Raw genomic sequence first — 12,926 nt, 5'->3', positions numbered from 1 at the left:
GATCAGTGCCACACACTAGATTTTGGTTGTATTTGGTCTGTTAGAAGAAAGTGCCTCCCAAAATTTTAAAGAAAGAAAAACTTATATATGTACAAAAATAAGGGTTGATATGATGAAGGGATGGAATATGACTGTAAAGATGGAAATTAAAAAAAAATTTTATAAAAGTAATTGATAAGAAGTTGTTTGAAAAAAGAAAGAAGAGGATTTAAAAAAAAGAGGGAAAAAAAAAGGGAGAGAATGTGATCAGGCAGGGGAGTAGAAAAAACCATACACTAGAGATTTTGAGTATAGTTTGATCTGTTAGAAGAAACTATCTCAAAATCTTAAAGAGAGAACAACTTATATATATATGCCAAAAATACGGGTAACTACTATGAAGGGATAGAATATGACTCTAAAAATGAAAAATAAAAATGTTTTTTAAAAAAGGGATTGATAAGATGTTGGTTGAAAAAGGGAAAAAGGAAAATTCAAAAAAAAAAAAGGAAAAAAAGACAGTTAAAGGAAAAAAATTAACTTTGAAAGACAAAGGAATCATGGTAAAAAAGCCATGAATTCTATGTGCAGTATTCCCCTAGCGCTGGAGTTCTGCCGTTCTCATTGATTGGTAAACCTTGTCTTGGCTGGCTGTTCTCGCTGATCTCCTGGGGGAGGGGCCTGTTGCCGTGGTTTCAAATGTCTTTGCCGGAGGCGGAATTGCCCTGCCTTTGCCTGGTCCAGGCTAAGTAATCTGCTCGGGTTTGCTCTCTGGAGCTTTTGTTCCCTTCAAGTTTTCCGTACAGCTTTGGAGGCGGAGAGTGAAAATGGCAGCCTCCCAATCTCCGCCTCGGAGGAGCCGAGAACTTGGGGCCCCGCTCCTCAGTGAGCCCCCAGAGAAAAGCCGTCAGTCTCTCCCGTCTCCCCGGTCTCCGGCCTCACTCCGTGCTCACCCGGCCTGTTACTGTGCATTTCTATGTCTGGCACCCAACCCCGTGTGGAGTCTCCAAACCCCACAGATCCCTGCGGTGCGCTCCCATGCAGCTCCTCCCGGGGGAGGAAGGGGAGTCTCCCTGAATCTGCCATTTGTTGGGTCCCTGCTGGGGGAGCAGTGGCCCGACTGTGCCACGGATCACGGTTTATGGCAACCCCGAGCTGAGAGCCCGCGCCTGGGCTCCGTCTCTGCAGCCGGCTTCCCCGCTCCGATACCTGGGAGCTCTGCTGCACTCAGGCACCCCTGGTCTTTCTGTGACCCCGAGGGTCCTGAGACCACACTGTCCCACGAGGGTTCCACCCCCCACTTAGTCACCAGCGTGACGTCCCTCAGCAGAGCAGACTTCTAAAAGTTCCGATTTTGTGCTCCTCGGCTCTATCACTTGCCAGAAGCGGCGGATGGAGGCCCCTCCCCCGCCATCTATCCTCCAGAATATTGCCTTGGATTCACTTCTCTGCACGTCCTACCTTCCAGAAAGTGGTCGCTTTTCTGTTCAGAGAGTTGTTGTTAATCTTTTCTTCGATCTCCTGTTGAGTTTGTAGGTGTTCAGAATGGTTTGATCCCTATCCAGCTGAATTCCTGAGAGGAGATGAAATCCAGGTCTCCTACTCCTCCGCCATCTTGCTCCACCCCCTGCCTTCATTTTCTTCCATTGATGTTTTATGGTTTTCAGAGTAAGGGTCTTTCACCTCCTTGATTAAATATATTTCTCAGAATTTAATTTTTGATGTTGTGTGATTATAAGTGGGATTGTTTCTTATTTTCTCTTTCTGATAGTTTATTAATGTATAGAAACACAAGAGACTTCTATATATTTTGTATCCTGAGACTTTACTGAATTTCCTTAATCTAATAGTGTTTTTTTTGGAGTCTTTAAGGTTTTTTTTTTAAGATTTTATTTATTAGAGAGAGGGAGACCGTGAGAGAGGGAACACAAGCAGGCAGAGTGGGAAAGGGAGAAGCAGACTTCCTGCTGAGCCTGGGAGCCCGACATGGGTCTCGATCCCAGGACCCCGGGATCATGACCTGAGTCAAAGGCAGATGCCTAATGACTGAGGCACCCAGGTGCCCCAGGGTTTTTTTTTTTTTTTTTTATTATATAGTGTCCTGTCATCTATAAATAGTGATCACTTTCCAATTTGGACAATTTTTCTTTTTCTTGCCTAATTGCTATGGCTAGGACTTTCAATACTCTATTGGTTATAAAGTGGTTAGAGTAATCATCCTTGTCTTTTAGAGGATCTTAGAGGAAAACCTTTCAGCCTTTCACTATTGAGTATGATGTTAGCCACTGGTGTGTCATATATGGCCTTTATTATGTTGAGGTACCACTTTTTTTTCTTTTTCAAGATTATGTAAATACAATTCAATGTCTCCATGGCATTGTACTATACATACATACCTCAATTTATTTTTCTGGTCTCTTAAGTTTGGAAAATAGATTCTTCCATTCAGTTACTATGTACTCCTTGTGAGCCATCACCAGCCAGTGTTTTTTTTTGTTGGTTTTTTTTTTTAAATACAGTTGTGGGCAGGACAGCAATACTTTCCACTAAAATTGAAAATGAAGAATGTTCATATACAAAACTTCATTCTTAGAATGGTATGCAAATAAAACATTAAAAACCCAAATGGAGAAGTGAGTGTGTAGGTAGAAAATATCTCCGTTTTTTGCTGTTGAATAGTATGGGAAACTCCCCTCCAGCTACCTTCAAATATACCACGTGCACACTCTGGCACATTTCCTAGATTTGGCATAAGTCATATAATGAATAACTTTGTCTCTGATAGGGAATTGATTATTGATAATGCAGATTCTAGTATTCTGGTTTTTCTATACCTATGTGAACTCTAAAGCTATATCAGAAGTGAGAATGGTTCATTTTTATTGTAGTTCCTAGAAATTGAAGTTGGAATGGGATAATGGCATTCATTTGTAAATATAAAAAAATTATTCCTCAGACTTCTCATAATTAGATGGTTTAAGACCTAGAAAGTCTTTTTAACAGTACCTACCCCATAAGTCCTTAATAAATGTTAGTCACTTTTCCAAAAAGTTCCCCAATTTCTGCTCTGCCTTTGTTCCTTTACCAAGTGTGACATAGTCCAACCAGGGGTCAGGAATAAGAAAATGGGATTAAGAAGACCACTTCAATCCTGACCCAAGTGAAGTTTGTTTTTTACCTCCCACAACTCCCATTTCTGTGCTCAAGGCTATCTGAGAGTTTTGGATGCTTTCTGACAACTCGTCCATTAATTTTAATATCTAGCTTTTGGTCTGAGCACAGTATGACCAAAAACATTTCTTTTAAGATTTTATTTATTTGACAGAGAGAGACACAGCAAGAGAGGGAAGGGGGAGTGGGAGAAGGAGAAGCAGGCTTCCCACGGAGCAGGGAGCCTGATGCGGAGCTTGATCCCAGGACCTAAAGATCATGACCCAAGCCAAAGGCTGATGCTTAACGACTGAGCCACCCAGGCACCCCATGACCAAAAACATTTAAGAAGATAGTCCACAGGGCCATTCCTCATAGACATTCCAGTTGAAGGGTAGCAGAATATGCCATCCCCAAATATGGAACTTTGGTATAAGGATTATCTTGCACTGAAGGCAAGTAAGAAGCATCAGATACAAGAAAAGCTGTCTGCCTGAAAGCAGGATATAAATTTATGCAGATGTATCCACTCCCCTCTCTACCAGAAGGAGAAAACAGTCACTGGAGAGAATTCTAGAATGCTTATCCACCCAGAGATGGCACAGGGGAATCTATATAAAAAACCTTGCCAAACCTAGCCCTTTGCTACCATTTGATTCCTTAAATAGTTGCCTTCCCACAACTTGCTGCCCCTAGAAGCTCAGAGTACTTTTCCTTTGTTTTTTCACTGAAAATGTATTGCTCTTTTGTTAAGATGCTATATAAACCTATGTTTTAACCACCCCTTTGAGTCACTCATTGCTGGGTACTCCAATGTGTATTGCATTACACAAGTTAATAAGCTTGTTTTTCTCCTTGTTGGTCTCATTTTTTGTTAGGGACCCAGTCAGAGAGCTTTCTTTCCCCTTCCCCTAAATATACATGCCTTCAGGAACTATACTAGATTGTTAGATTCTAGTATATTCAGTTCATGCTGGGTTCTTAGTGCTTCCTGATTATAATAAAGTAGAAAATATTCCAGTATCAGCCACACCCACAGGATGAATTGGGTAAGCCTAGGACATGTTGCAGGAGACTTTTTCTTTTGATTGGAAATAAGGAGACACAGGAATTATCTCCTCTGCAGGGCACCCCCATCAAGAGACATAGTTCTCGTTTGCCTCCAGGAAGTATTGAGGTAGAGTGGGCTGCTACATTCAAGGCAATGTGGGGCAGAAGAACCAAATTAACTGTTGTAATCCATTTCTGGTAACTTCAAACTACCTCTCATTCCATTCAGAGCACTTTTATCCAAACTCTGTTTCACTATGACACATAGTTTTGTGGATTAATATACTTAGATATGCTAAAAATGAAGAAAAAAATCAGTAATATTTTAATTGTACATAGGGGCAAATACTAAGTTAAATAGTCCTAAAACCAAACAGAATGATAGGCTATGACCTGCTAAATTGATTCCATGACCCCTCCTAATAAGTACCAATCACTGGTTTGAAGAAGACTGCTGAGTGTCTAGAAATCTCCAACAGAAACTCAGTCTACCTCAGGAGGACTAAATACAGTAGGCTTTGATCTATCTAGCAAATGCTTTTTGTGTATTTGTGTTTTGTTCTCTCCCCAGAAGACTGTAAGTTACCTGAGCTGATGTAGAGTGTTGCAGGAGAAGTGTTTCTCAGTTCCCCTCACTTTTACTCCATTCCTTCTACAGCCTGGTTTCCCAGATCTTTCTTCATCCATTGAACAAGAATTGATGAGTAATTTCTTCAAAGATGAAGTATAGATATCTATAACATTTGCCAGTACACTGCCGTAAACTTCATTTAGCTTGTCTGCAGGAGAGACAGCATCTTTTAGTCTCATCAGAAGGCATTTTGTTATGTTTTCTGACAACAAATTTTCCAACTCCCCAACACCAGCAGGGAGTCCTACAATTCAATGCTGACACTGCCTACCTGCAGTTAGCATTAGATCTCACAAATTAATGCTCAGTCCCATTAGACTTTCTCCCAACTTTAGATGCTAGTTGACTGTTCCAGGTTGTCACTGATGCTTCTGACCAACTGGCCACAAATTCAGAAGTTCTTAAACCCCCCCCCTCCTCAGAACTCAGAAAATTTTTTACTTGTTATTACCAGTTTATTGTAGAAGATAGAACTCCACAACAGCTAAATATTTGGAAGAGAGGCATAAGGCTAGGTTAGGGAGAAAGTGTATAGATCTTCCATTCCCTCTCTCCAGGCATGCCACCCTCCCAGCACCTTGACGTGTTCACTAACTCAGAAGCTCTCCAAACCCTGTCATTTAGGACTTTTTTATGAAGGTTTTGTTATGTAGGCATGATTGATTAAATCCTTGGCCATTGGTGATTGAACCAATCTTCAGTCTTCTCCCATCCCCAAAGGCCAGGGGTTGGGGCTGAAAACTCTAACTCTCTAATCATGCTTAGTCTTCTGGTGACCATCCCCCATCCTGAAGCTATCTAGGGGTCCCTAACTACCAGTCATCTTATTAGTATGTAACAGACTCTCTTATCACTCCAGAGATTCCAAAGGTTTTAGAAGCTCTTTGCCAAAAACCAGGGACAAAGACCAAATGTTTATTTTTGTTATATTACACATTAATTTTCCCCCCAGGAAGATTTGTAGACATCTGAGCTAATGTTGAGGTGGCAGGAGAGGAGCTAACTCCAGTTACTCATTTTCTCACCATCTCTTGCCCAGCTGCTTTACACAGGGTTGAAGCAAAGTCAGAGAAGGAACTGAGCCAGAATTGGTTTAGTTCATCTTAGTGTCCTTCCAGATCAAAAACAAAGTGTGTCTGGAACCCTTTGAATATGAAAAATATTCCCGCTGAAGGGAAAATTGAGAATGGGTGAGAAAAAAAATCACTAGGGGTGAGAAAGCACTAGGAAGTTTTTGGAAAGTTGAGTTATAGACTGCTATAGTTTCCTACCCTACAGTCCTGAAAGATTATGGGAATTTCAAATAATGCCCTTTGATGGCACAATGCTATACAGTTGTAGTAGCCCTGTGTTTGAAACTATAAAGCAATACAGTGGTTAAAACTTTTGTCTGAGTTCTTGACATTTCCCCCCTTTTAATGCATATTTTCCTTGTACCTGTAATTCTATAATTAAAAAAATGTTTTTATCATGACCTTTTGTCATGTTCTTCTTTGTGTTATTCTTCCACTCACTTTCCCATTTCAATTCTCTCTGGTTGCCATGCAATGATCTAGAGCTGCTTCCGAGTATATTCCTTTGTTTTGTATGTTTTAAACCCTTACCTTTCTGCCTCTCAAAATACACATCACCTGTGGTGAGTAAGACATTAAGAACATCCTAAGCCATGCCCCTCCACTGTGTTTCCCCTCCAAAAACAGGTTTGTAGTCATGATACTCATTTTGATTTCTTAGGATTTTCATTTAGTAGATTGAACTTTTTTTTTTCTTATAGGGTTGCTTAAAAAGAAGTATTTTCATTTTAGGTTAACAGAAAAATTGAGCAGAAAGTACAAGGAGTGCCCATATATCCTGCCATAGCCCCTCCCACTCCCCAGATCCCATAGTTACTAACATCTTGGATTAGTTGCTGCATGTGTTACAATTGATGAGACAATGTTGACATGTTATTAACTAAAGTCCATAGTTTACATAAGGCTTTATTTGTATTATACATTGTGTGGGTTTTCACAAGTATATTATGTCATATACCCACCATTACAGTATACAGAAGTTTTTTTTAAAGATTTATTCATCCATCCTGGAGAAAGAGAGAGAGAATGAATATGAGAGAGAATGAGAGAATGAATGAGCCGCAGTGGCAGGGGGAAGGCAGAGGGTGAGAGAATCCCAAGCAGACTCTGTGCTGAGTGTGGAGCCTAACCCAGGGCTTGATCCCATGACACTGAGATCATGATCAGAGCTGAAGCCAAGGGTCAGATGCCTAATTGACCATGCCACCCAGGTGCATCCAGAATTGTTTTACTATCCTCAAAATCCTTGGTGGTCCATCTACTCATCTTTCTTCCCCAGAGGCTGATCTTTTCATGTTGGCTTTTTTTTCATGTAGCAATATGCATTTGTTTCCTCCTTGTCTTTTTAAGACTTGATAGCTCATTTCTTTGTTATTGGCAAATAACATTGAATGGATGTGCCACAGTTTGTTTATTTAGCATGACCTCCTCTAATTGCAAAATCTTTGCAATCTGGTTTTCTTTAGCATAACCAAGAGATTTATTATTCTGGATTACAATTACAACCTATTTATCTTGATGCCTGTGAAAAGGCCTTGATTTTTTCATAACTCAGAATTCACGAAACAAATGAGAACTATAAATGTATCACTGTACTTCATCTTTGTTCCCCATCTGGTCTCACTCAAGGAAAATTTATTTGAACATCAACAATATCCTAGACATCCTATAGAATGCTCTGAATTATTAGCCAAGGATCTCATTGGAAAGTATTATACAAGGTAGAGAACACTCTCCCTTGGTTTTCCTTTGGTAAGTTGTCATCTTATTAAGAAAACTGGCAGATTATAACACTGGATTTTTATGTTTATCTCAGATATGTATATGTGTATCATATGCCTTCTTGCATTTGTTTACTTGGTATCTTGGTCCATTTGGGCTGCTATAGTAAAATATCACAGACAGGTGGCTTTTAAACAATGGAAATTTATTTCTCACAGTTCTGGAGGCTAGAAGTCCAAGATCAAGGTGCCATGGTTGATTGAAGGCTCTTTTCTAGTTTATGGACTTCTTGTTGTCTTCATGTGGCGGAAAAGGCAAGGGAGCTCTGTAGGATCTCCTTTATAGGACCACTACTCCCATTCTTGATGGCTCTACCTCATGACCTTCCCACATAATCATTTCCCACAGCCCCCACCTACGAATACTATCACCTTTGGGATAGGATTTCAACATGAGATGGATAGGAGCACAGACATTCAGACCATAGCATTTGGGGCATAGTCTCCCCATCAGCATATAGCTGGATGAAATCCAGGTGACCCATGTGAACTTGGCTGATTCTTCTCCCCTATCACCCTTCAGTGAAGCTCATTGGCAGGTGAGAAGATGGGGGACAATCCTGATGACTCAGTGGGCAGGTTTGTCTCTGAGTAACCCAGATAGGACTGATCCCAGCCAGTTCTGAATGAACATGGGAAACACACAGTGGGAAGAGACATGGTATAAATTCTTAGAAGGCAATTTGTGTGTTTTCCATTTTACCATTTCACCCCAGAATCAAGGGGAGAGTACCGTCTGCTGGTGAAAACTCCATGTGCATATTCAACTTATTAGAATAGGACAGAGTTTTTGGTATGGTGGTTATAAGAATGGATCTTACTTAGGGAGGGTCTGATTTATTTATTCAAGGTGGCAAATTAGAGATGAGAAACCTCAGTTTAATCTCAATTCAGTGAAGATTTATTTAGGACCCAGTAGATGATAGAAATTATGCTAGGTGGGTTAGATAGTAAATGGATTTCAGCCTCAAAGAGTTTATAGTTTTAGAAGGACTGATTGTTTCAGTATAAGTAGAGATCTAAGTTATGAGAAAAATATAATTAGAGGTAAAAGAGCTGGTAGGGGAGGTTAAAATTTCTGAATCGGGGATATCTTGTAGCATGAGTACCTTGAGGGGAGAACTGAATCCTTCTAGAGCAAGGCGTCTGAACCCTTGGGAGGTGCCATCTGTACAGTGGTGGCAGCTGTCCCCATCTTCAGAGTTTGTCTGAGAGTTAAGCACTGTCTCTGTGTTCTTCATTTTCCCATCCCAACAGGGTTTTCTCTTACTGGTTCTTTCTTCATGCCTGTAATGTCCTCTCTTTCTCTCTCTCTTTATTTTTTTAATTATTTTTTAAATTTTATTTTATTATGTCATGTTAATCACCATCCATTACATCATTAGTTTTTGATGTAGTGTTCCATGATTCATTGTTTACATATAACACCCAGTGCTCCATGCAGAACGTGCTTCCTTAATACCCAACACCAGGCTAACCCATCCCCCCACCCCCCTCCCCTCTAGAACCCTCAGTTTAGTCTCAGAGTCCATAGTCTCTCATGGTTCGTCTCCCCTTCTGATTTCCCCCCCTTTATTCTTCCCTTCCTGCTATCTTCATCTTCTTCTTCTTCTTCTTCTTCTTCTTCTTCTTCTTTTTAAACATATAATGTATTATTTGTTTCAGAGGTACAGGTCTGTGATTCAACAGTCTTACACAATTCACAGCGCTCACCATAGCACATACACTCCCAAATGTCTCTCTCTTTTTAAATTGGTCACTAAGAATTCAGGATTCAGTACGTGTTGACTATATTGAATACATTTTTATGTTGTCTGTTCCTACTTCCTAAAGGTATGTGAAGTAGTTTGCATAACCCAATACTAAATTTAATGTATTTGAAGAAGTATTATGCTAAGTCCCTTGAGGCAGGAACGTGTCTCCTACTCACCATGTATCTAGAATAATGCCTGGGATGTAGTTGGTGTCTCTAACTTGTGTTGGAGAAAGGTTTCAGCCAGAAAACCCAGAGTTTGTATTATCTGTTAGCTCTGTGGCAGTGGAAATTTTTCCTAATCATTTTTTTTTTTTTTAAGATTTTATTTATTTATTTGACAGAGAGAGACACAGCGAGAGAGGGAACACAAGCAGGGGAGTGGGAGAGGGAGAAGCAGGCTCCCTGCAGAGCAGGGAGCCCGATGCGGGACCCGATCCCAGGACCCTGGGATCATGACCTGAGCCGAAGGCAGTCGCCTAACCAACTGAGCCACCCAGGCGCCCTCCTAATCATTTTTAATATGTCTCCTCACTTAAAACATGGGATTAATAATCATATTTCAAGGCTTATTTGTAAAAATCAGAGGAAGTGATGAGAAAACATTTAAAACTACACATATTTTAAGTATTGTATGTTGCCACTTGTTTGCATGAAAATCAGGAGGGTCTCAAAAGAATCAGATTCTTAAGGACAGGAAGAGGTTCCATCTAACTTTTCCAGTTAACTGGGCTTGATCTATTTTTGAAGTTTCTTTAGGCTCTACAGTTCCACATTTCAGGCCATCTCATTACACCAAGCTCAAGATATGTCTCCTGTGAATCTTTCATTTGGACCAATATTCCCAACCTTGTTACCTTTCTCTTCTCTTCACTACTGTGTACCTTAATACATGCTGGGAAGAGGTAAACTTTTTGCCTTTCTAACATGACACAGAGAACAAGTCCCTATGGATTTATTTGTAAAATGGGTCATTTATGCAGCACACAGCTCAGTGTTGCATAAGGAATATCTGGAAACTCTTCAAATTTCAGCCCATTAGCAGATCTATCCCCCACATACCTTGTTAGGATCCTCTACAAAGTGAATCTAAATGCCACCATCCTTTTAAGGGGCTACATGGGTGATGCAGCAGGTCAAGGAAATGCACATGGATGAGCCAGTTTCTCCAAACTCAAGACTGTAGGAAGCCAAACCCAGAGTGTCCTCTTGATACACATGTATGCGTTGGAAAATGCTTTTGAATAGAAGATACTGAGAGAAAAGGAAAATAAACCTGACATACTGTATGATTTCTAGGCCCTTAAAGGATTGTAGAGAGGAGGTTTGGAGTTGTAGGCCACTCACTGCCCAAGAACACATATACCTGAGCAGGTACATACATGCGCAAATACATACATCATCCTACCTCCACATCCCCACCCCCAGCTCCACAGCCCTGGAAGCAGACCGATCATTTTTTAGTGAAGTGGTCACCCAAGAATAATGCAAGAGCAAAGGTGAGTTCACATTATTGGTTTATTTTTCTTCATTTATTCTGCCCTGTGAAAATCTCTTTCACCAGCCTATTTTGGGGTGTGGAAGGTGATCCTTCCTGGGACCAAAACATAGTATCCTATGTTACATTGGAAATATCCTAAGGTAGGGATAATCTAGCCATTCTATCCATAGCACAAGAATAGACTGTGCCTTCCCTAGGACAGTGGTAGTCTTTTGTCTTGATAACAACTGTTCTTGGTGGTGGTGGTGGTGGGGGGGGCTCTCATATCATTTAAGGGAGTTCAGCAGCTGTAGAAAAGATAAGGCAGGATAAGGGCTCTACTCAAAAACCAGTGCAGAATAATTTAGCTTATCCCAAACTCCCAGCCAGTTGTCATCAGGTGGCATTGGATCATTGCTGCCTTATGGAATAAAAGCCCAGCAAGTACATTTCATAGGGAAATAAGACACCTACAAGTGAGCAGGGGAGGGTATAGTGTAAATTGCCAGATAAAATACAGCATGCTGTTTAAATTTGAACTCCAGATAAACATTTTTAGTATAAATATATTCCATATGTGCCCAGTTAAATTGGAATTCCTGAAAAATCATGAATTTTTTCAGTATCAGTCTGTCCCATGCAATATTTAGCCAAGAGGATTGAGTTAGACCAGGGGAGAGGAGGCCACAGACCTGACAGAAGAAAATGTGAGGAAGGCTATTGACATGAAGAAACACCACCCCCAACAAAAAGGAAAGGCAATTCTCACAGTCACTACAGATGGCATAGCTGGAATTAGGCTAAAGAGGATAAAAAAAAAGTATTATAATCCCTAAATGTTTTGTTTGTATTTTTTAATCTCGAAATCCTAAGGCATTTTTCTTAAGTACATTCACCATGAGTGCTTTAATTCAAAAGATTCCACGATTTATTCCAGAATTTCTTGGGAAAACTCTCCAGGAAAAAACATATTCTAATCCAGGTTCATTTTTTTTTAAAGGTTTTATTTATTTATTTGACACAGAGAGACAGCAAGAGAGGGAACACAAACAGGGGGAGCAGCAGAGGGAGAGGGAGAAGCAGGCTTCCCGCTGTGCAGGGAGCCCGATGTGGGACTTGATCCCAAGACCCCGGGATCATGACCTGAGCCGAAGGCAGACGCTTAACAACTGAGCCACTCAGGCGCCCTCTAGGTTCTTTTAATTTGCCTTCACCATGCTCCCTAAAATCTCTTCAAGCCATTTACTTGCACACGTGAAAAAAATGCTCACTCTTTTCTGCCCCGGAACCAAGCAAGTACTTCATCACTTAATGCAGTTCTCTCCCTGACTACCAGAGGGAAATCTCAGCATCTTTAATAGAAACGCAGAGTAGTGTCTCTGCTTGCCTTGTCCACCTCAAGTTTGACTTTCCCCTGATTTACACCTTTCTTCCCAGAAGTAGTTCATTGCCAAATTCTGCTTCACTACCAAATGCAAACCTCTCCTGCGCTGGGCTCAGCTGAGCTTTTCCCGCAGGTGGAAGGGTGGACTGCCTAGCTTTCATAGAGTGCGAGCAGAGGGGGTACCTGAGCAGCAACCTGATGCTTGCCTGCCTGCAGCTTTGGGGGGAAAGGATCAATCTAGCATAGAAAAGCAGGCACAGATAGATTGCTAAACACTGTAGTACAATGATGGCATACATCTCTGAAATGAGAAGCTTGAAAATCAATAAGAACTGAAATTGAAAAAGGAAGAATTGTAGCTGTCAAAATGCTGGATGTCAGCAGGATATTTGAGTCCAGGTCTACGTTGGCTTCTCTGATGCCCGGAAGAATCATCTGTTAAGAAAAGTCTCTAGGGTGGGGCGCCTGGGTGGCTCAGTTGGTTAAGCGACTGCCTTCGGCTCAGGTCATGATCCTGGAGTCCCGGGATCGAGTCCCGCATCGGGCTCCCTGCTCGGCAGGGAGCCTGCTTCTCCCTCTGACCCTTCCCCCTCTCATGTGCTCTCTGTCTCTCTCATTCTCTCTGTCTCAAATAAATAAATAAAA

The sequence above is a fragment of the Neomonachus schauinslandi genome, chromosome 1 (genome assembly GCF_002201575.2).
Source record: "Neomonachus schauinslandi chromosome 1, ASM220157v2, whole genome shotgun sequence".
Classification (NCBI taxonomy): Eukaryota; Metazoa; Chordata; class Mammalia; order Carnivora; family Phocidae; genus Neomonachus; species Neomonachus schauinslandi.
The sequence above is the reverse complement of the archived record's forward strand: the minus strand, read 5'-3'. Positions refer to the sequence as shown.